Below are 22298 nucleotides of genomic sequence, written 5' to 3'. Positions count from 1 at the left end.
CTTTAGCATTTATCTCCCCCATATTTTAACTGAAGTTGTGGCACCATTTCATTATTCCCTAAGCAGATACATCTGAAGAGGTTTACATCCTGCCATAGACACTTGCTCTTTCCCACTCCTTGCCTGAAGTATGCCCAGTTGTGCTGACTTTGCTCCTTCTTTGGCCACACTCCAAACCACAGCTTTGACAAGACAGGCTTTTCCAAAAACATGCAGAGACAAGCTAAACAGGCCTTTAAAAAAATATTTTCTCTTTTTGTCTGCATACTTAGTTCATTTTTCTTTAAATGCGCTGTTTCAGAGTTCCAGTTTAAAACACATTGATTAATTTGTTGATTAGTGTGACTTGGGGCTACTGGGGCTTGCAACTAGGAGCAAGACTAACTTCCAGTAAAAGCCTCTTAAATCAGATCTCCAGATCTACAGAAATATGAACAAGCTTGATACATTTACCTCATCTAAATGTTTGATTCCTAAAACAGATAGAATTATTTAAAAAATTAAGATCCTCTTGTGAGGAGAGAAAAGTGAGGAGGGTACCTGAAAGATTTTTCCAATCAATTAGAATATTTCTCTTCAATATTGCTGCAAAACAGGATTGCTCAATGTTCAGTATAATTTCCATTCTAGCAGCATGTATAGAGGAAATGGAGGATAAGGACTTCATGGAACTGAGCACTGTCTGAATAAGACCTTCTTTTTACAGCAGAAAGCAAAGGTGAACCTCTGTCCTTAGTGTTCACAGTGGAGCTGTGAAAATGGATTCAGCATGGTGATGAAACAGATGAAAAGCAGGTTTGGGATGATGAGCTAAGAATACCAACAAGCCTGCTTAAATGGAATGGTTTTTGTAATATTTGATAGAGAAGTTGTATGAGATAGGACACTTCTCAGCACTAGTATGTAGCAGCTTTTGTGCAGTTGTCTGTTCTTCAATTTTCCTGCCTAGGCTTCAAGGGAAGGGCTGTGCTTTAAAATCCTATAGATCTTGGTGCAGTTCAGGCCTTTGTGGAGCTTCCTGGAAAACAGGTTGTGTGGTTCTTGCTATATCAATATCAATATCAATATCAATATCAATATCAATATCAATATCAATATTAACATTGTATCTTATCATGCAACATATCCTTAAAAAGAACACAGTAGTAGTAACTGTTTAGGTTCACTCTAACTGAAAATGGGTATGAGCTTCCCTTTGCTTTTAGTAGGCTTCGGGATGAGGCCGTATGTTAAAATTTTTCCTAACAAAGGAAACTCCCTTTCCCAGGACTGTGCATACCATTTTGTGTTTGGCCTCCCTTGAAGCAAGCTGTAGCACTACTTCGATGTATCCCTCGCGTGCCTGTTGTGTAGCGAGTGCCTGCTTCTTATCATACCTGTGTTTCCCAGAGAGAACGAAGCTGTCTAGACACTGTAATGCTTTGTATTAAACCCGTCAGTGTCTGATTTGAGCATGGGGATCTATGGATGTGACTGTGTTTCAGTAAGAAAGAACAAATATATGTTTATTATAAGGTAATTTTGAGATTAACTTCTTATTCCTCTTGTTCTCCCAGGATCTCATTTCTCCTGCACCTGACCTCATACAGGAATGCTATTACACGTGAGCAGAGGCAGGCATTTGTTTGTATGCACACACAGTCTTTTAGAGAGGAAGAAAGAGCAGCTTGTGCCTTCTTCAAAATATAGCATGGGCCACAAAAGCCAGGTAGGATGCTGAAAATGCCTGGTGCCTTCCCTCACTGGTATCATTGCCCAGCTCCATGGCCACACACAAAGTGCAGTCAGCAAAGTGTGTTCAAGCCTGACACCAGAGCTCTAGAAATGGACTTGAATTCTGATCCTAACTTTTTAAAATGTGGGTACACAGTTCTCAGACAAGCCTTTTCAGTAACTCTTTACATTTTATATAGCCAAGTCAGTAGAAGGTGGATTCTTGAGAAATATTCATTGGATAGTAATGGGATTCTGAAGTACGTTTAAAATTTCCTCTCTTAATTTATACATCAATAATTAAAAGGCTCCCCCAGACTCTTACACAGGGCTGCAATTAACCAATTCAGAAATATTTCAGTCTTCACTGCTTCATGAAATGACACTGCTTATTCTGATTTTTGCAATCCAGAAACTTTTGAGATCACCATGTGATTTTTCAGAAAAGCAACAAAACGAAACAGTTGTACTAGCTTTTTAGGAGATTAATCTGTTTGGTTCATGTATTTTGATTTTACTTACATGCTCATGCCATGAACAGCAGATAATAGAATAAGTTACTACTTGGATATTTGAGGAAAAAAATCCTTGATACCAACATTATTCCTGATTTAAAAAATAAACAAAACACCATGAATTTGCCAGGCACTGTGGCACAGTGGATATATGACTGTACTGAAAATGTTTTAAGGGTTAACAAGTCAAGCAGTCTTTTAGCAAGTCATTTCTCTGTAAAGAGGGATGGTAAGATTTTACCAGGTAACTAAAGACACTCTTCTTCAAGATAAAAGTGCAGGAGTTGCCCACTTGATATATTTTTGAAGCACTACTGACAAAAACTGATAAAAATCACATTGGATGGTGTCCATAAATGTTTCTGTCTACACTGAGGAAGGGAATCTTCACAGAAGGCCGGCCATTTCTATTAATTCTCTTCTTTCAATTTGCTGGGACTCTGAAGAAGTCCAGTGAAAGAAACTCTGCAGGCAAAAATCAGTGAAGGCACCTGGGGAACTTGGCCACTCATGTGTTCCCTTCAAATCTCTTTTTCAACCATGTATTCCATTTCCTTAGATTTTAAACCTGAAATTAGAGCAGTAGTCAAGCAAAGGCAAACTTAAAGACTTAAGAAAGAATGCAGGCTTCTATTAGCTTCCAAAAATTAAGGTTTTGAAATTGAAAATATATGGAAGATACTGCCACTGGTGAGATTTGATTTAAGGCTATTGTAAGGAAGCACTTGGAAATGCAGCTCTTTAACACATTCTACACTTGACTGTATTTTAGTTTTCAAGTACTGAGAAAACCATCTAGCATGAAAGGTGTTACATGTCTCCTACTGAATTGCACATGAGAATAAAAGAGGAGAAATCATATTAACAAGTAGCACAGAGACCTGGAAATAACTCAGATATTTCAAATTGAATTTCAAAGAGTATTGCTATGATGTTAATTTAATGGCATAATTTCTATTTTACTGATTTCAGTTTCAAATTCTAATAGCAGTTAGATATCAGGAGATCAGCCATTATAATTCTTTTCTTTAGAACTGCCAGTTTCCTGAGTACAATGGAAACATTTTTTGTCCCTATTCTTCAGAGGTAAAATAGTATATTTTTTGCTTTCTAGACTTTTCACTCATTTGGAGTGGTCATAGCAAGTGACTTTAACTGTCTGTCTTCAAATGTCTTACTTTTAAAATAGAAGCCACACTTGAATTTCTAGGTAGTGTGCCATTAGGAATCCAATTTGGGGCAGTCAGTTGGTTATGAAAAGATGGGGTTTCCCTGATATTGCAGGCTGGGAGACTGAGTAGCTCCTGATCATGTGGATGTGGCATCTGCTCCCCTGCTCCAAGGGAATTCAGACAAAGCTGATCTGCTTGAAATTTTTTTCTGAGACATTTAAAGTTGTGAACAGATCAAAACAGTATTACACATTGAATAATAGGGTCTCTTCTAAACAAAAGTAATAATTTTGTGCTTAAATTTAAGTGCTCTTATTCGTGCAGTTCTGATATGTCATGAACAGAAAAATAACAACTGCAAAAAGTATTTCTTGCCACTGTTTCCTACACAGAAGGGGACACTGTGGTTACTCTGCTAGCAGCTGTTCTCTTCAAATGAAGGATGACACTCGTACAGACAAAAGTTGTATGGAATATGAGAGGAATAAAATGAAGACATGCCCTAGGAACGAGAAACCAGGATCTACCAAACCATTAAACCTACAAATCCAAGAGATTCAGATGTCTAACTAAGTATTCTGTAAGTTGGTTTCAAAATTATGTTTGTGTGATTTTGATTTGCTTTTCAGCAACAGGCTATAGGCCATCTCGGACAGATCATGGAGTTATTTACTAGCAGGAAAAATCTGATGTCAGAGAACCCTGATGTCCACCTCGAAGACATAAATGTGGTTCTTTCTGATGAACTCATTGCCACCTAAAGCTATATCTTTGGCTCTTAGTGCCTTGTGAAAAGCAATTCTTTAAATCATAATCATAGGGTTAGGAGGTAAATTAAGAAGCCAGGAGAATCTGTTAGCTGCTCTTCATATATTCAAAACAAGGTTGACATAATATTAATGAGAATGCTCATGAAAAGTTTTAAAATACATGCTCTAAAACTCACAGAGTTTTTCTCACATATTTTAGGCCACAAAAGGGACCTGGAAAATCAGAGTTTTAACAATTTTGAATTAGATGAGGACTTTTTCTGAAGACTTTTATAGCTTTTTCTCTTTATTGAAATGAGAATAAAATAGAAAGCGTTGTTGCACTGGTAATGGCAACATTAAATGAAGAAAAGAGCTTAGTATATTGCAGGACTAAAAGATATTGGACAGATGTATTGTCGTAATAAGATATGAGTAGCATATGCTGTTGAGGGAGGAAAAAAAAAGTAAGCTCTTTGCCCAAGAAGTAAGCATAAATCTGAATTGAAACCTGAAAGATCCTTGTTTTCAGCAAGACAACATGGATTTATATAGAATAATGAGAACATGTTTATGTATCATCTTCTAGTAAAAGCTGAGATGGGTTTGGTGGAGGGATTAGTGATTTAGCATTTATTTGAAGCAGATTATCTTTTGAATCACTAAGACATTAGTTTAAATTATTCCAAGTTTTTATCACTGTAACTAAAGTTTAGTCTGGAGAGTCAGTTTGATTTCCCCATGTGTTACTTTGGACTGGATTCCTTATTCACAAAAAATTGCCCATTCCCCACCTACTCTTCTCCTGTCATTCTTTCACTTGCCAATGATGAACTACAGACGTTAAACGTGCCTCTTCCAATACCAAAATTAGTTGTCTAGGCAGTGTTGGGATCTGTTTTCCTATGCTGCTATCAAAAGCTTGCTAGATAACCTCGAGCAGGGAAGGGCTTTCACTGTTCTCCATCTGCAGAAACACCAGTTTCTGGTGTATTTTCCATATTTCACATTTTATGAAATATTTTGTTACAAAAGACAGATAAACATTAATCTCTTAACCCTGTCTGTAATTTTCACTTATAATTAAAAACCCCTACTATTTTTGTACTGCTGACTTAAAGCAGTGTTTTTTATTCAATTAACAAAATATCTGATGTGTTGCTGTGCTTAATTTCTAGAACATGTTTGTGGTGGGCAGACTTTGACCAGCTGCCAGGTGCCCACCCAGCTGCTCCCTCTTTCCTCTTTCTTAGCAGGGCAGGGTAGTAAATAAGGTGAAGAAGCCTGTGGGACAAGGTAAAGAAAGGGAGGTCATTTACCAGTTGCCACCATGGGCAAAGCAGACTCATCTTATTAGAAAATTAATTTAATCTATTGCCCATTAAAAGAAGGTTTGGATAATGAGAAGAAATGACAAATGGAAACAGCATCTTCCTGCATGGCCTCTTCCTTCTTCCCAGGCTCAGCTTCACTCCTACGTACCTGATTTCTCTGCCCACCCCACCCCAGGCAGGTGCAGAGAGATGGGGAATGGAGGTCTGGGCAGTCCATAACAATTCTTCTCTGCTGCTCCTTCTTCCTCACATGGATTCCCTGCCTGTGTGGGTCCTTCAGGATAAACTTGCTTCTGTGTGGAATCTTCACAGGCTGGAGTGTGGATGCACCATGGTCCTCTCTGTGGGCTGCAGGGGAATCTCTGCTCTGGTGTCTGTAGCACCTCCCCCCACCTCCTTCTCCTCTGACCTTGGTGCTTGTGGGACTTTTTCTCAAACTCTGGTTCTGTGCAGCTTTTTACCCTTCCTTCCATGTGTTCCCCTGAGGTGCCACCACCATGGCTGTGAGGCTCAGCCATGCCCCTTGGGGGATTGGTTGGATCCATGGGGAACCGACCCTCCTGCAGCTCCCTGCCAGCACCCAGGCACCTGCACACAGCTGAGTACTTTTTTATTTAAAGATATTTAAAATAAAGAGTTCTTAATAAATCTGATTATCACAATATAGACCAGCAATTTAAGGAAGCATAGGGAATACAGATGGTGTGTAGGTAATGATGAGTAGGCAAACCAAACTCAGTTTCAAATTCAGAAGATTCAGTAATGCAGCCTTTTCTCTGCGGTTGTATCCTGCCTTTTTCTCATGGGAGGGAAAGCATGGAGGGCAGACATGGGTAGAAAATGAAACCCTGATGTGAAATTTCAAAGCGTCTTGAATTTCTTCTGTTTAAAACTTAATCTGTTTTCTTCTGATGCCTTTGGAGGTTTTGTTGCAGTGATTTTTAAGTGTCATGGAAAATTTCCAGGTGAGGAAACCTATTTCTTAGCGAAGTATTCCGAAATAGCTATATTTAGATAAAAGTCTTGGTGTTTCAGGTCAGAAAAATACTTTTTAATGTATTATTCCCCTGTATTTTTTGGAGAAAAATCCTTGTTTGGCAGTGTAGATCAACTATTTTGAAAACATTTCAATCTGAAGAAAAATATCCTTTCAGAAGGAATATGATTCATGCCTATTTTTGATCCTTCTTTAATATGGTCAAGACCATGAGAGGTTGTACAGCATCCAGCACAGTAGAAATTAGATCAGGTCAGCATCAGAGCAGCTGGTGTGGGTCTGTGAGGTGAGGACCTCAGCCCACAAAGGGGATGAGTCTTACTTTATTTCTTCAGAGGGGACATGCCCTGGTTGCTCACAGGGAACTACTTCCAGATTGAGGAGAAATACCTCACCAGCAGACTCCTATTCTTCTTGCTTTCAGGGCACTGCAAAGGATCTTGTCCTCCAGGGGCAACCCTTTGAGGGGAACACCAGGCAGCACATCTACTCCCTTGCAAGATTTGCTTTGACCATATCCTCAGATTTGGGTTGCTCCACAATGTGTTAGTGTAGATTATCTTCCCTGTCACTTTGGCTGCAACTTGACAACAATGCTGAGTCCCTTCCCATACTGCAGATGTGTACATATAGAGAACAAAATGGTTCATGTCTTCAAAGAGGTCCCACAGCAATGGAAGAACTATGCAGTTTCTTCTGACAGTGACATTTGTGTAAGTCCACAGAAGGCTACTTGTAGCCTTGTCTAGCCTACAGATGCATAAAAATTAATATTGTGCCTATTTAAAGTATGTTTGCTATGAAAACAACCCCAAAGCAAATATCCAAGAAGACTTTATAAAGCCGAAAGAAAGTTAGATGCCAAGAAAAAGTGTGGCTGTGGCATCTTGGAACTATCCTGATGAGAATAATGTAGACAACACATGGAAGTGATATGGGTAGTTTGTACAGTTTGTAATGCAGTTAAACTGTCTGAATAGGCTCACACAGGACATAAATAGGATGTGCTCACCCTTTTTAGCAGACACAGATATCCCTTCTAAAGAACTTGTCACTATACTATTCATGGTGATTAATTGTGCTGTGGCACACAAATGCTAGGTGAAGACATGAAATGTAGTGTGCTAATTTTCAGCTAACGCCTTTTTTTTGTAGGTGCCTTGATTTATCTATATAGCATTTTCTTGATTATTGCTACTAACTAGGTAATCAGTATACAAATTTTTCTAATACCTGATTTTGCTGCAGATCTGTCATGTAGTTTCAGTGGGATTGACTACCTTTTCTTAGTGCAAATTTTTATTAGATGCAGGGTTTTGTGTATGCCTTTTCATCAAGCATGGCTCCATATTTATTACAGTGAAGAGATAATAATGAGTAATGCAAGAGAAGGAGGTCTGTACTGTGGTGCAGTGATGGCAGGGGATCAACACGTTAGCTTTGGATAGCTGTGCTCCACACCAAGGGAATGTCTGCCTTAAGCAATTCAGCTTGTGGAATAGAAGTGCTGATTGAGAGCCAAACTCTTATTTATTTACTTATTTATTTGATCTTATTCATCAGCTCTCCCTTCAGGCTTAGCCAAACACCTCAAATTACCATGGACTAGTTTTTGTTTATTTGGCTTCATCATATTCATTTAGCCAGAATGGCGCAGAAGAAGTAGGAAAATGTTAAGAATAGTAACTCCTGAAGGTTGACTAATAGCTTGTATACAGACAATTAAACTTACAAGGAGATGCACATGGTGTAGGCTTACTCTTGCCAAAGTTTCACAAGCAGGCATTTCCAGATTCTGGACAAAAAAGTTGCACCATGCTGTGTCAATCTGTCTGAGGCTGAGGCTGACTGTCTCTTGGATGCATGGTTATTCTTCAATATCAGGAGCTTTACTCAGGTAGAATTACTGTCCAACATATTGTGCATCACTGTGACTTTCTCAGAATACTTAGGGGTAAATGCAATGCCAGCAGGAAAATTAATGTGTCCCTTTCCTGCTTTATTTTATTTTAATTAAGAAAAGTGGTCAAGTTGTTCAAAGTAGCTTGCATTAAATATACAAAATGCAAACCCCCAAACAAACTCACTTTAATATGCTCACAATCAATGTGGTATATGCCAAAGTGGTAAAATAACTAAATGAAGAATATTGCACTATACTGTCCTAAACTGAGTTTCGAAGTATATTGTAAAGATGTTTATGTTTTTATTTCAAAATATTTTTATATTACATAATAATATTATAATATTAAATACATATTTTATATTTATATATGATTTTAATTTACAAATTATTTGCATCCCTGAGGAAAGGACTTGGGGGTGTGGGTGGATGAGAAGTTCAGCATGAGCCATCACTGTACACTTGCAGCCCAGAAAGCTGACCAGATCCTTGGCTGCATCAAGAGAAGCATGCCCAGCAGGTCAAGGGAAGTGATTCTCCCCCTCTACTCTGCTCTCATGAGACCCCACCTGGAGTACTGCATCCAGTTCTGGAGCCCCTGTTACAAGAAAGACATGGATGTGCTGGAGTGTGTCCAGAGAAGGGCCATGAGGATGATCAGAGGGCTGGAGCACCCCTCCTATGAAGACAGACTGAGGGAGTTGAGGTTGCTCAGTCTGGAGAGGAGATGGCTTTGAGGAGACCTTATTGTAACCTTTCAGTATCTGAAAGGGGCTACAAGAATGCTGGTGAGGGACTTTTTAGGATGTCAGGTAGTGATAGGACTAAGGGGAATATATTTAAACTAGAGATGGGAAGATTTAGACTAGATGTTAGGAAGAAGTTCTTCACCATGAGGGTGTTGAGACACTGGAACAGGTTGCCCAGAGAAGTGGTTGAAGCCTCATCCCTGCAAGTTTTTAAGGCCAGGCTGGACAGGGCTCTGGGCAAACTGAGCTAGTGGAAGGGGGGTTGGAACTAGATGATGTTAAAGGTCTCTTCCAACCCTGAAAGTTCTATGATTCTGTGATTCAAAATCATCTCTGCTTCTGAGTAAGGTGTGCTGTTGGAAAATTTAGGAAAGCACATGAACTTGAGATATTTATCTAAATTCACTATGTGAAGTCCTTGACATTGGACCATTATTGAGATTTTATGTTCATATGTAAGTTTGTACTTACATGTATTTAAATACACACACACATATATATAGGAACAAACTAATTTGAACTTGTTCCTTGCTACAGCAATCTGCCTCAGTTTTCATCTGAGCACGCCTCTGAAGTGAGCAAAGATCATTATCCTTGTTTAAGGAATTAAACAGAGGCTCTGTAACTTCCTTCATGTCCCTTAAAAAGCCTTTGGCAAAATATGAAATTAAACCCATTATTCACCAGTCTCACACTGCAGCCATAACCACTGACCTGAATGATGGACACACTGAAGTAGTCTACAGTCTTTCATAAAAGTTATGCATGATTTTTTCCCCACATCTGATAACTGTGTGTGTCAAAATTCTATGACAGCCAGCATGGCCAATATGTTTTCTCAGTAATTGTGCTAAAACTCCATATATCCTGTGCTGACTCAGCCAGCCTTGGCTACTGAGATAATGTGAGTCTCTGGAAAATTTGAGTCTGTGTGCATCTGCAGGGACAGAAGATCTGGCAGAGATCTTTGATCTCACTGTTCCTAGAAGTGAGATAAGAAAAATTCCACTGTGATCCCTCTGCAATATGCCTAACATAGTCTTGCAACCAAAGAATTTGTTAGGATTACTGGTATTTGCTGCATAAACCTGAGCCATTTAGGTCTGAGGGTAGATTTGCCTCTTGTCTGAACTAGTGAGAGTGTGTAGAAGGGTCTGTTCTAGTTTGTCCAGTGTGGAAGTCATCTTCATACATGGACGTAAGCAGGACACACTAAGTCATTACTGGTAACTTGGTGTTTATTACCAATGTTAAAATCATGCTGAAGTTCCATCACTGCATGATGCAGATATGTTCTTTTGATGCAACAGATCTAATATCAAAGAACACACACATGTGATAGGATAAAGCATTTAGTCAGAATGTTTGCATAGTCTCCTATAAAGTATCATACTTCATAAAAATAAGTGTCAAGCATGCTTCATGATTAATAAAGTCTTTATTGGGTAGGCTATAGCTAATTTTCTCCTGAGATATGTCAACATCATTCCATCTAATTTAATATCAAATTGCAGTAATAGACGATCATGGTGTACACATCAGCAACTGCGTATCAGCTGTTGTGGTGCTCTCTTTCTTTCTGAGTTTAATTTCTTAGTGTCCTTTCAGTCTGACTTTTATTGTAAGTAGCATGACTGGTAAAAATGTTAATCATTTCTCTCTCCCATTACATTGATTGGGAAATGGTTAAGGGGTACAGGAAAGAGGAAAAGAGTAAATGTAAAAATAGTTTACATTCATGTTCACATATTGTTTCCTTATGTTACTTTAGTGTGTATAAGCTATCAGGAGGCATAAAGTTGTGATTGCAGTCAAAGATGTGAAGCTGAATTATTTGAGATCTTTTGTCTTTTCCTTTTGTAGTAATAAAGAAGAGTAATAAAAAAGAGATTCCCTAAAGGAGCAACCTAGCATTATATACTTCAGAAAAACAAGTTTTTGTTGCTATCACTTACTCCTTGAGTAAATTTTACATGTGTGAAGAATAACCTTAACATCAGTAAGACTGATTGTATGGGCAAAAATGGCACATTAGAGCATAGGTATAGGATAACCATCAATGGTCATCTGGAGCCCAAAAGTCAATTACAGGGCCATTGCATTAGTTCTTGTTCCTAAGGACAAAAATAAAACCAAAGTTTTTTTTGTTTCTTATCCCCCTTAGCAAAAAAAACCCAGCAGTGTTAGCTATTTCTCATAATCTTCTGCATGCCTTTTGAGATATTTTCCGTTTTCATGCACACCTATAAAATTAAACTTTTTCTGGAGACCTGTGAAGGCAGTAATGTATTGTGCTGTGTGTGAAAGATAAGTGACTGTGAGCAAGTTCACTACTGTCAGCTCTGGTGCATAGGCTGGAGAACCAGTAGTACAAATGAATATCTATCCAGTCAAACTTCAGAGATTTTCCATCTTTTCACAAATGCTATAAAGTACAGCTGGACAAAAAATGGTCCATAATCTCTTTTATTCCTATTTTTGTGTTTTGTATCAATTTTGGCAATTGACTGTGAGATGCCATGCTCTATTAATTAAGGAATTATCTCTGTTCTTAGATGCATCCTGATGCAAGATTGTATAGAGAGTTAGAGAATCAGTCTTCACTCTGTGGCAGATCTCTAATGTGTGGATATTTATTATGTAGATCAGAACTGATAAAAAATTTGCTAAATACCTAGTTTCCAGTATGATCTCTGAATGTTTTTTGAACATGGGTGCTCTGTACAGATCTTGGTTATGTGTGACATGCGCAATAAAAAGCCCCCAAACAATTCTTTTCACTTTAACTTCCCACTTACTGACACATCTTTATAGAGCCCTTAGTTATTGTTTGCAACAGGGGAATCCTGTAGTTTTCATCCATTTCCTTAATCCCCAACTTTCTGACTAGAGAATCCTTAAAGCAGCAACTTGTGGAAGGCTTGGACCTGGCACCATGGCACACAATGCCACCAGGACAAAGCCTGATTATTCTGAAGAATCTTTTCTCTTTTGGTGACTGAGATGCACTCTCTTCATTCAGCCCTCAGAGGGGCTCCTAAAACTGCAAGTGACCTCCAGCAAAAAGTTAACAGGAGTTTGGCAGTTTGAGTTTGGTTGCACAGCACAAGCAGGGGTACAAGCCCGTCCCTCGGCTGTACCCCAGGAGATGGGAGCAGCGCAACACTGCAATGCTCTTGGGTGGGAATGGAGCTGAAATGACTTGATGGGGAAACGTGCTAAGTGGTAATTTCTCTAGTGTTTTTGTTTCAGTAGAGAAAGAGAATTATCTCCAGCTCTGGGGAGGTCCACGGATAAAGAATATCTTTAGGAGAGGAGCTGAGGGTGCTGAGGTGGGTTCAGCTGGCAGGCTGTCCCTGAGGCTGTAGTAGCCAGGTCTGGGCAGAATATCAGAGAGCAGCAACACAGCTTTGTGAAGCTACCAGCTGGCACAGGTCTCTTGGTCACATATGAAAAAAAAGCACCTGCCTATAGCTTCAGGTCTAGCATAAGGAGATGAGCCTTTTTTAATCCACCCTGTGTGGGGGTTCAACTTCTTAAAAACAGTTGCTGCAGCTGCACGCTGTGAGTCTCTGTTCATTTGAAGTAGGGATGCTGTGCAAGTTTACAGCGTCGTGTCTCATTGAAGCAACCTCTCCCTGCTGCCTTTAATTTTCTTTAGGGATGCCTTTTGCACAGGCTAAGACAGGGTTCTGCAGAGGGGCCGGTATTCCTGTGAATACAGAAGCACTGTGTCTAAAGCAAGTGTGAAAACGGTACCAAGAATTAACAGCACATTGAATAGGTTATTCAGTTCTCAATTATTCATTGAGAGCTCGCTTATATTTGTGCTTGGTGTTATATTCAGAAGTGTAACCATGTGTTTTCTACAAATTTTATGGATTAGAAAATCCTGTGATTAGCCAGTCCATAAATTAATCCTGATGTATGTTAAGTAACCCATCTAAAAAACGGATGCTTCCTGTATGGAAAATGAATAATTAATTTTGTTTTTCTGGTTAAAAAAATCCCTCAGGTGCTTTTCTGTTTTCTGCTGAAGCTGAAATTTTTTAGTCCTCTGACAATGTCTTACACCCTCCAATATGTCTTGTTTCTATGGAGACACCAATGAACTGCAGCTTGCATTCTTTTGCATATCACAATACAAGGTTGCTTCAGAAATTTCCCAGTGTTTCACTCTACTTTTTTAATTAGAAATTAATCAATAGGTTTGGTACTCTTGTCTCATATGGTCACTCATACACGCATGGGCACATATGATCCCTGTGACCGGGAGCTATCCTATAAACACAATATGCTTTTGAAGTTTTATTTTGGAGAACAGCACATTTTATCTTGAGGCTTACGAGACCATAATTCTGAGCTGTATTAAATGGCAGGGTGGGAAGATGGATAACTTGCATGCAGTAGATGAGATGGGAAGATATTATAGTACTTCTTGCTTTTTAATATAGGAAGAACATGTAGAGTTCTAGCATGACCTTAAAACATATTGTTGGGATGTTTGAACTTTATACCTCTTATTATTAACAAAATTATTTGCAAAGAGCACAAGAAAGTAGTTATGTAAATTACTTATTTTTATTTATTAAAAATGTTCTATGAAGTAAACAGTATATTTGGTTATGAAGAATCAGTGAAGCTGAAATAATGCCGGACTGAAAGTTGTGTGCTTCAGCTAGTGAGCCCTTTGGAGGCCATAACAGGCCTTTTCTTCCAGCAGGGTAGTCTGAATTATTTTTCCTCACTTAAATTTGCAGGTAAAATGGCACCATGTGATGCCGGTGCCCTGAACATTTTTGTTATCAACTCATATTATACAGAAATAAATATTCAGTAACAATCCAAAATAGCATTTGCAGAGGCCTCAAAACTGATAAATGTTTAAACCACCTAAACCACCAAGTGGCAACAGCCTACAGGTAGAATCATAGAAACATTAAGGTTGGAAAAGACATCTAAGATCATCAAGTCCAACTGTCAATGCAACATCACCATACTAACTAAATCATGTCCAGAAATGCCACATCTACATGCTTTTTTGAACACCTCCAGTGATGGTGACTACACCACTTCACTAGGCAGCCTGTTCCAATGCTTGCCCACTCTTTTAGTAATGAAATTTTTCCTAACATCCAATCTAGCCCTCCCTTGGCACACCTTGAGGACATTTGATCTTGTTCTATCACCAATTACTTGGGAGAAGAGACCAACACACACGCCTTACTACAGTCTCCTTTCAGGTGATTGTAGAGAGTGATAAAGTCTTCCCTTTGCCTCCTCTTCTTTAAACTAAACAATTCCAGTTCCCCTCTCCTTGTAAGTCATGCTCTAGACCCTGCATCAGTTCTGTTGCCCTTCTTTGGACATGCTTCAGCACATCAATGTCCTTGAAGTGAGAGGCCCAAAACTCAGAATTTGAGGTGTATCATAGAATCATAGAATTGGCTGGGTTGGTAGGGACCTCAGAGATCATTGAGTCCAACCCTTGAACCAGCGTTGCGGTTGCTAGACCATGGCACTGAGTGCCACATCCAGTCTCTTTTTAAATATCTCCAGGGATGGAGAATCCACTACTTCCCTGGGCAGCCCATTCCAATGCCGGATCACTCTCTCCGTAAAGAAATTGTTTCTAATATCTAACCTAAATTTCCCCTGGCACAACTTAAGACCATGCCCTCTTGTCTTGTTGAAAGTCGTTTGGCAAAAGAGACCAACCCCCACCTGGCTACAACCTCCTTTCAGGTAGTTGTAGAGAGTGATGAGGTGTCCCCTGAGCCTCCTCTTCTCCAGGCTGAACAGCCCCAGCTCTCTCAGTCTCTCCTCATATCCTCACCAATAACAACTACATGGGGACAATCACTCCCCTAGTCCTGCTGGACACACTATTTCTGATACAATCCATCATCCTGTTGGCTGTCTTAGCCACCTGGACACACTGCTGGCTCATGTTCATCCAGTTGTTGACCAACATCCCAATGTCCTTTTCCACCAGGCAGCTTTCCAGCCACTCTTCTCCAAGCCTGCAGCCTTGCATGGGTGGTTTTGTTAAACATTATGCCACTGAACTAAGCCCATTGATCCAGCCTGTCCAGGCCCCACTGTAGAGCCTTCCTACCCTCAGGCAGATCAACACTCCCACCCCACTTGGTGTTGTCTGAAAATTTACTGAGGAGTAATTGAACCCCTGGTCCAGATCATTGCTAGATACTAAGCAAGACAAGCCCCAAAACTTAGCTCTGGGGAACACTGCTGGTGTCTGGCTGCCAGTTGGATGTAACTCCATTCAATTTATGAACTCATCTGCTAAGATGTATGCTGAAAAACTTTTTCGTAATTTTCTTCCTTGTGCTATGCAGCTTTCTGTCTCCTGCAGTCCCATGATGATTGTGGTCTCCTCTAGACAGAATATATATTTGTCTTCCAATTTTTAAAATCTTCTTATGGACTTCTCAAATTGAATTGTAGTTCTTACATGCTACAGCAGCTAATAATCCAACAAAAACCAAAAAACTTTGATGATAACTCTGCTGACTAGAACTTCTTGCTGATATGTTAGTATATAAGCTTATATATGCATACATACAAATATATGTAAATGTTTGCCTTTTGTTACCTTTTTTGTTTTAGAACTGAAAACAATGAGCATCAAAGAAACATTCTTCAGAAAGTACGCTTTGAACTCTATGAACATTTATTGCACACTTGATTTATTTCAACTATTAGGGTTTTTTTGTTAACAGACAGAAAGTAAGGTTTAACCTCTTAATGGACCACAGCATTACTGCTTTCTGAAGGATAATAATTGTAGCTATGCAAGATAGCACAGAATGGTTAAATATATCCTTGTTTTTGACAGAAGCTGGTGGAGTTGGAACAGAGATGAACGTAGCTTATTAAATATAGCTCTTATGAAGACTGCTCTGTAATTACTGTGATTTTTCTTTGTATCATTATGATCACAGGCTGATGAAAACAATGAATACTGTGCTTTCAAGAGGCCAAGAACTATTCAGCCATATAAAAAGATCATACCTAGAAGTAGCAGCCCTGTTTTCTTTGAATAGTCTATGTAAATAATACACCAAAAAGGTTAAATAGGTTCTTTCACCAAAGCCCCTTCTGCTGATAAGAAATGAAAACTTACAGGAGAGTGCTCTAAGGAGGACCAAGAATGCCTCATTCAATGAAATCTCATACATATCCATGAGCAAATCTTTTGATACAGTTCTTAATTGAGATTAGTTTTAATGCATAAAAATGGATCTGCTGATTTTTTTTTTGCATGTCTGGAGGTGTTTTCTGAGATGAAAGAATGCCCAGGTGTCCTTTGCTATTAGCTTCGACACTCCAAAAATCCAAAATAGATCTGGAGATCTGGATTCAATATTTTCCATCTTTTCTAACCCAGGAGAGATTTCTATGCTTCTTGGCACTGAAGGAGAACAAATAGCAAGGCTGTGTTCTTGCACTCTAGATTATTTCCTTTCTCCCCAGGGCTGTGTTGATAAGATTTGGAAGGCAGCAGACTCTGTCATAGCTGCTATGGCGGGAGTAGGGAACTTGAGGTTTTCAGCCAAGACCTTGGGCAGTGCTAAGCCCATTGTTTTCGGGAGTGCCCTGGTTTGTGAACATTTCCCCCTTTTGTATTTATTGACATCTAAAGTTTTAGAGGCCAGAATTTTGACACCTAAAAATTACACTGGTACTGTCTACTTAGTAATGAAGAATAATAATGTCATTTTCTTATTTTTATAGCTCATGAGGCAATTTAGGTGCATCAAAGCCAAGCAGCATTAATTTCAGACTTCCAGTGTGAAGAAAATGTGTTGAGAGAAATCCTTAATTTCAAAGATAAAGTTGGGGTTTAAGATTCCTTGATATTCACTGTTATGCTTGGAGAGCTGGGAGAAAGATGGGGATGGGCACATCTGAGATCAGGGCTGAGTGCGCTGCCTTTTATAGCAACCACTTGACAACTGCTTCTGCGAACCAAGACAGCTTTGTATTAAAGACATTAGTTTTGTTGCCTTGGCTACATGTACTGCAAGATTTATCTGAAGCCTCATGTTCCTGATGGTTGTTATATACCTTCTCATTTCTACCCTAATTTATTCTCAGTTAGTCTGTTTGCAGGGCACCACTATCTGTTTGGTAAAATAGGTCTTTTCCTTCCCCATGTTTATCTGTTTTTGATGTTTAAGAGAGAAACCTCTTGTGCTTCCTTTAAATCTGAAATATATTTGGAACTGTTTGTGTCTGTTGTACATTCATATATATTCATGCAATGTGTGTCTCAGTAAATAATAATCTTCTATTTAATATTCTTTGTTATCATGTACTTTCCTGCACAGCTTTTAAGCAACTGGTTTTACCAATTGCATGAAGCTAATTCAGATATATCTGTAAGGGTAAACTGTGGTATGAAATAGTGAGTATGAAAAGGTAAAGAGGAAGAATCGAAGTAAGTAGTTTAAATCTCATTCTGAAAAAAAATCCAAACTTTCCCGTAGGCTTGTTTTGCATAAGAACAACTACATAAATAGTCAGCTTTTCTATGCCAAAGTTTCTTTATTGGCTTTTAGGCCTTGCTGCAAGATGCTTGGCTGATGACACATTCTGGTCGTCCGATGTACTATTATAATGATTGGTCTCTGTTTCAGCCTTATTTAACAGTTTCATTAATAGTATTAAAGAAAGCAAAGTGAGCAGCATGTTAATGAAGTCAGCAGATGATGTAAACATCAGGAAACAGAGAATAGAAGATACTTAAGAGGTTAGAAACTTGAGCAAGAGGAGTTACCAATGTATTATATTATTGAGAAAAAAAAGAAGTTAATGCATCTCGGATAAATTAGTTCAGAACTCATTTTGTATGAGTAATTCATGTTAAGTATACAGAAATATGCACACTAAATTACACTAAATCTTTTTTCTTCTGGCTGAGAAAGGTCCAGTTTATGATCAGTGTAAGACCTTAAAGGGCAGTACTGTCTTTGTAAGAATGTGTAGATAGGTTGTATAAGAGAGCAGTGATTGATGAGTTCTACACAAATAGATGGATTGTAGGAGCAGTTTGCTGTTGTTCAAACAACAGCAAATAAAAATTGGTGGTTAGGTAGACTGATTCAAGAGGAAAGACTGAGATGTAATACCTGAGCAAACAAGTAATGGAGAGGGAGACTACTATAATCCACATGCCTGAAACATCTGTAAGCATTTAGAGAAAATGCAACTTAGCATTACTAAGAAAATTATTTCAGAACAAGAAATCTTTGTTATTAGTTTAGAGCAATCTCTTACCACATTACATCAATAATTTTAAAATACAGAGGCTGTAAATGACAACTTAGTGTCAATTAATGAAAACCTAAAATAGGCTGTAGGCTGCCACTCACTTCATATTGAAATGATGAGTCCTCTCAACACCCCTCAGTGTGAATGCGTGTTGCAGAGTCCCTAAATTGTTAGATCTAACCTATTCCTTTCATTTTTTTATTTAGTTTCCTGCCCCAACAATATCCAAAATATAGGAGAAGAGACTTCCCAAGCACTTCATTCACCAAGCTCAGTCCCACACAAGCTGTAAAATATTTCCCCTTCCCCAGTGTGGTGACATCCACGCTGCAGGCAGACTGACAACTACCTCCTCCAGTTAGAACATGTAATCATCAATACCCTTCTGAGCTCACTGAAAATGTGACTAACCCAGCCTCAGCTCATACATTGTCAAATTCCACTTGGTGAGTCTTGTTCCTTTCCAGCTGGAGATGGGCCCACGCTGGAATTTGGGAATCTATTTTTCATGTTCCAAAACTAAACAAAGAGACACAAACTCATTTCTAACCTTAGTCTCCTAAACTGCAGTCATATCTGTAAGTAAAATGCTGAAACACTACTTGTCTGGGAAAAATAAATGAGTGCTGATTTTAAGAGAAATGCTGTGGCTACTCAGTGCAGTAGCTTCCAGCTTTTTGGTGCTGTTCCCAGAAATGCTTCAACCATGGTGAGGAGCTCAATTCTCTAATTAAAAAAAAAAATTGTATCAAATATTTTTCAGCTTTACACTCTCAAATTAAAGCTTAAAAACCTCCAAGGAAGGAAAGGAGGCCAGATTGGAGGGGGAGGAGGTGAGAGGAAGGAAGCGGGTGGAGAAAACCACTATATTCCCAAGATGCAAGGAAAGTTGAAAAGTAGAAGAAAAAATATATTAAATCAGTGTAAACTCAGAGGTAAGTTTAAGGCATTTTTTTACATTGAATGTATGTTTTGTTGGGTATTTTTAGCAGTAAAATCTTGTATACTTTAAAAATATTTAAGGTACAGTAAAGTGAGGTTATTACTCTTTTTCAATTTCTTCTGCTGTAAAGTTGGTCTATGTTTTTATTAAGATCTATCAAAGATGTGTTGTGCTGGGATTTTGATACTTTTCTGCTGTTGCTAGGTTAAACTGTCTATTACCTCAGCAATAACCTACATGAAGTGAAGCACCATCCCATGGCAGCAGGTAGAGTGTTTTGTTGTAGAGCTGAGCTGCAAAAGTTAATTGTTTATGGAGATTTAATGGGCATCGTGCTCCTACTTACCAGCCTCACTGTAATTCAGTAGTGTACTGATGTAGCTTAGGAAAAGAGCCTCTGAAGTAATAGATTTTGTTATAGTTAGGGAGATAGTTGACCTGTGTTCTTAACTTGAGGTCAAAGCAGTGTCTTACATTGTTTATTAGTGTTGTTGCTGTTATTGCTGCCTGGTGTGCTGCTTATACAGGGGTTGTATAAGTTAAAGTTTTGATCAGAGACCACATGCTAGCAGCGGAATAGTAAAGTCTGGTGCATTTAAAAGCTCATTTATTACTAGGATGTTTGCTGTTATACTGCCAGAAGCCTGCCAGAAATGCAGCAGAATAAAATATTGCTGATTAATATGACTATGCTTGTGTTGTAACACCATGTGATACTAAAGACTGTCACAGATGAGTTTAGAAAAGAAGGGAACAGAAATTTGGAAAAGGTAGAGGCAGGTGTAAGGTGGTTCTGTATAGCTGTTTCTGCTGTTTCACTGGGGAGGCAGAGATGTTCCTGCAGCCCCAACACTTACTGCATATATAGACAAAGTTGTGTGCAGTATTTTTATCTTTGAAGGCTGGGATCAGGTTAGGACAAGTGAGTGACAGCTGCCTAATGGGTGAGACTGGAGTTCTCAGTAGCTGATGATGAGATGAACAAGAATATGGTGAGGAGGTTTGTAGGGAGCACCCCTCTGATCCTTATCCAGCTTCAGCTGTGTCTGGTCTTAGGCTGGTAGCCTTACTGTGTTTAAGAGCTCCTGATGTCTCAGTTTTTCATGATGTGGTCTTGTTTTTTATCCTGTTGACATCACTGATTTAAAAAACATGTTATGGAAATGTGTTTTACAAATTAATTACCTTGTCTTTGTTTTAAGCCTAATGTTTCAGGATTTCAAAGATTCCTTCAAGTGTTTTTACTGTGAAAATTCAGCAGTGTATCTCACAGAGATACTTATCATTGCCTCCTTTAGCTGTTTAATTATAGGCTGAAAGGCTGTGGTCTGCTTAGATTCCTGACTACTCCATATGTCTGGCCATCCTTGTTCCTCTCTGAATGTTTTCTAGCTATGCTGTAATTCTTTAGTGATTCACATTAGAATGTTTGCTGCCTTCAGAAGACACCCATGTATAATGACCATCTCCCCTTGATTGCTTTCACCATTTAGCCTTCCTTAACTTTTCTAAGTATTTTTTTCAGAGTTGAACTGAATGTTTAAATATTTCTACAGATAGCAGTTACATAAATATATGCATGGCAGCTGTGCGCTTCAAAATGAATTTATTATGGATGAAAAACTTGAATTCCACAGTATTTGTACTATTTTTATTCAGGCACATCCTGAGAATTTAGTATCAAATGTTCTAATTCCGCTCTGACACCAAACCCAGTGAATTAAACCAGAAACTCCTACCAGACTTGATAAGATCAGGAGTGATCCTGCCTGTCGGAGAACAGAGCTTGACACCACTTTCACAAATGTTCTGAATTGTGTATGAAGCTAGATATTAATAAGCACAATCCTTTCTTCTGTAGGAGAGGAAACTTGGGAGAAAGGTGACCACAAGTGTTTAGCAGATGGAGTTGTAGGAATGAGGAGAGCAAGAAGATGGCAATGGCTGAGCAAGGAGAGCTGTGAGGAGAAGGCAGCTGCCTGCCTGGCAAAGAGCAAGGGGAGTGAGGACAGAGCCCTGCAGGCAGGCAGGCAGCAGCCCCCCAAGGGCAACAGGGGTGCCAGGTCATTAGACAGATATTCTGATGTCAGAATTTCTTCCAAAAGACCTTGGACACCTCTGAAAGTGAATGGGAATTTGGCATCCCAAGGCATCTGTGCAATTTTCAACCTTGAGGTGACTGAACAGAAATAAAGGTCAAGGTAGAAATTAGGCTTGAGGTCAGATTAGACAGCTGATGACTCTAGCAGTCTGTATGGATTAGTGGAAAGTGTTTTCCTTAGGCATCTGGAAACCATGACCTATATTTTAAACAGAGTCTTAAATAAATAATTAATATGGCTATTTAATCACAGCTCCATCACTAGACAAAATTATCGAGCCAAGGAATTAATCATCATGGTATTCTTCCCAGTACCTAGCATGTGTTCTTGTTCTCTCCTTTCTGTGGATATTTTGGACAGCCAGGGATCTCTTTTAAGTTGATACAGTTTAGTATGACTCTAGAAGAAAAAAAAATGTTTAACAGAGATCCTGTATAGAAACAGAAAATTACCTATTAGGGGCATTTTCATAGTGAGGTGGCTTTGCTCATTGCTAATGTCAACAGAAGTAGGAGCACAATCCAGATTGATGAAAACTCTCTATGTAAAAATTAACCATTTACTTGAAAAATGTCAGCAATCTGTACAAGCTGATGTGTTGATATTGATATATCGTTTAGCAGGTGTGTTACATCAGCTTCACTTCACAACATATAGAATATGTAGAGTTGCATGGAGAAATTCAAGTTGGCATTAATAAAACTATGCATGGCAACACTTCAGGAAGAAAAGCAACCACTTATACTGCTTCCTTAGTTTAGGGTTGATCCAGAAGTGCAAACAGTGAATCTAGGCAGCTAATAGCAAACTGCATTAACAAACAA

This window comes from Calypte anna, chromosome 3, assembly GCF_003957555.1.
Source record: "Calypte anna isolate BGI_N300 chromosome 3, bCalAnn1_v1.p, whole genome shotgun sequence".
NCBI lineage: Eukaryota > Metazoa > Chordata > Aves > Apodiformes > Trochilidae > Calypte > Calypte anna.
The sequence above is the reverse complement of the archived record's forward strand: the minus strand, read 5'-3'. Positions refer to the sequence as shown.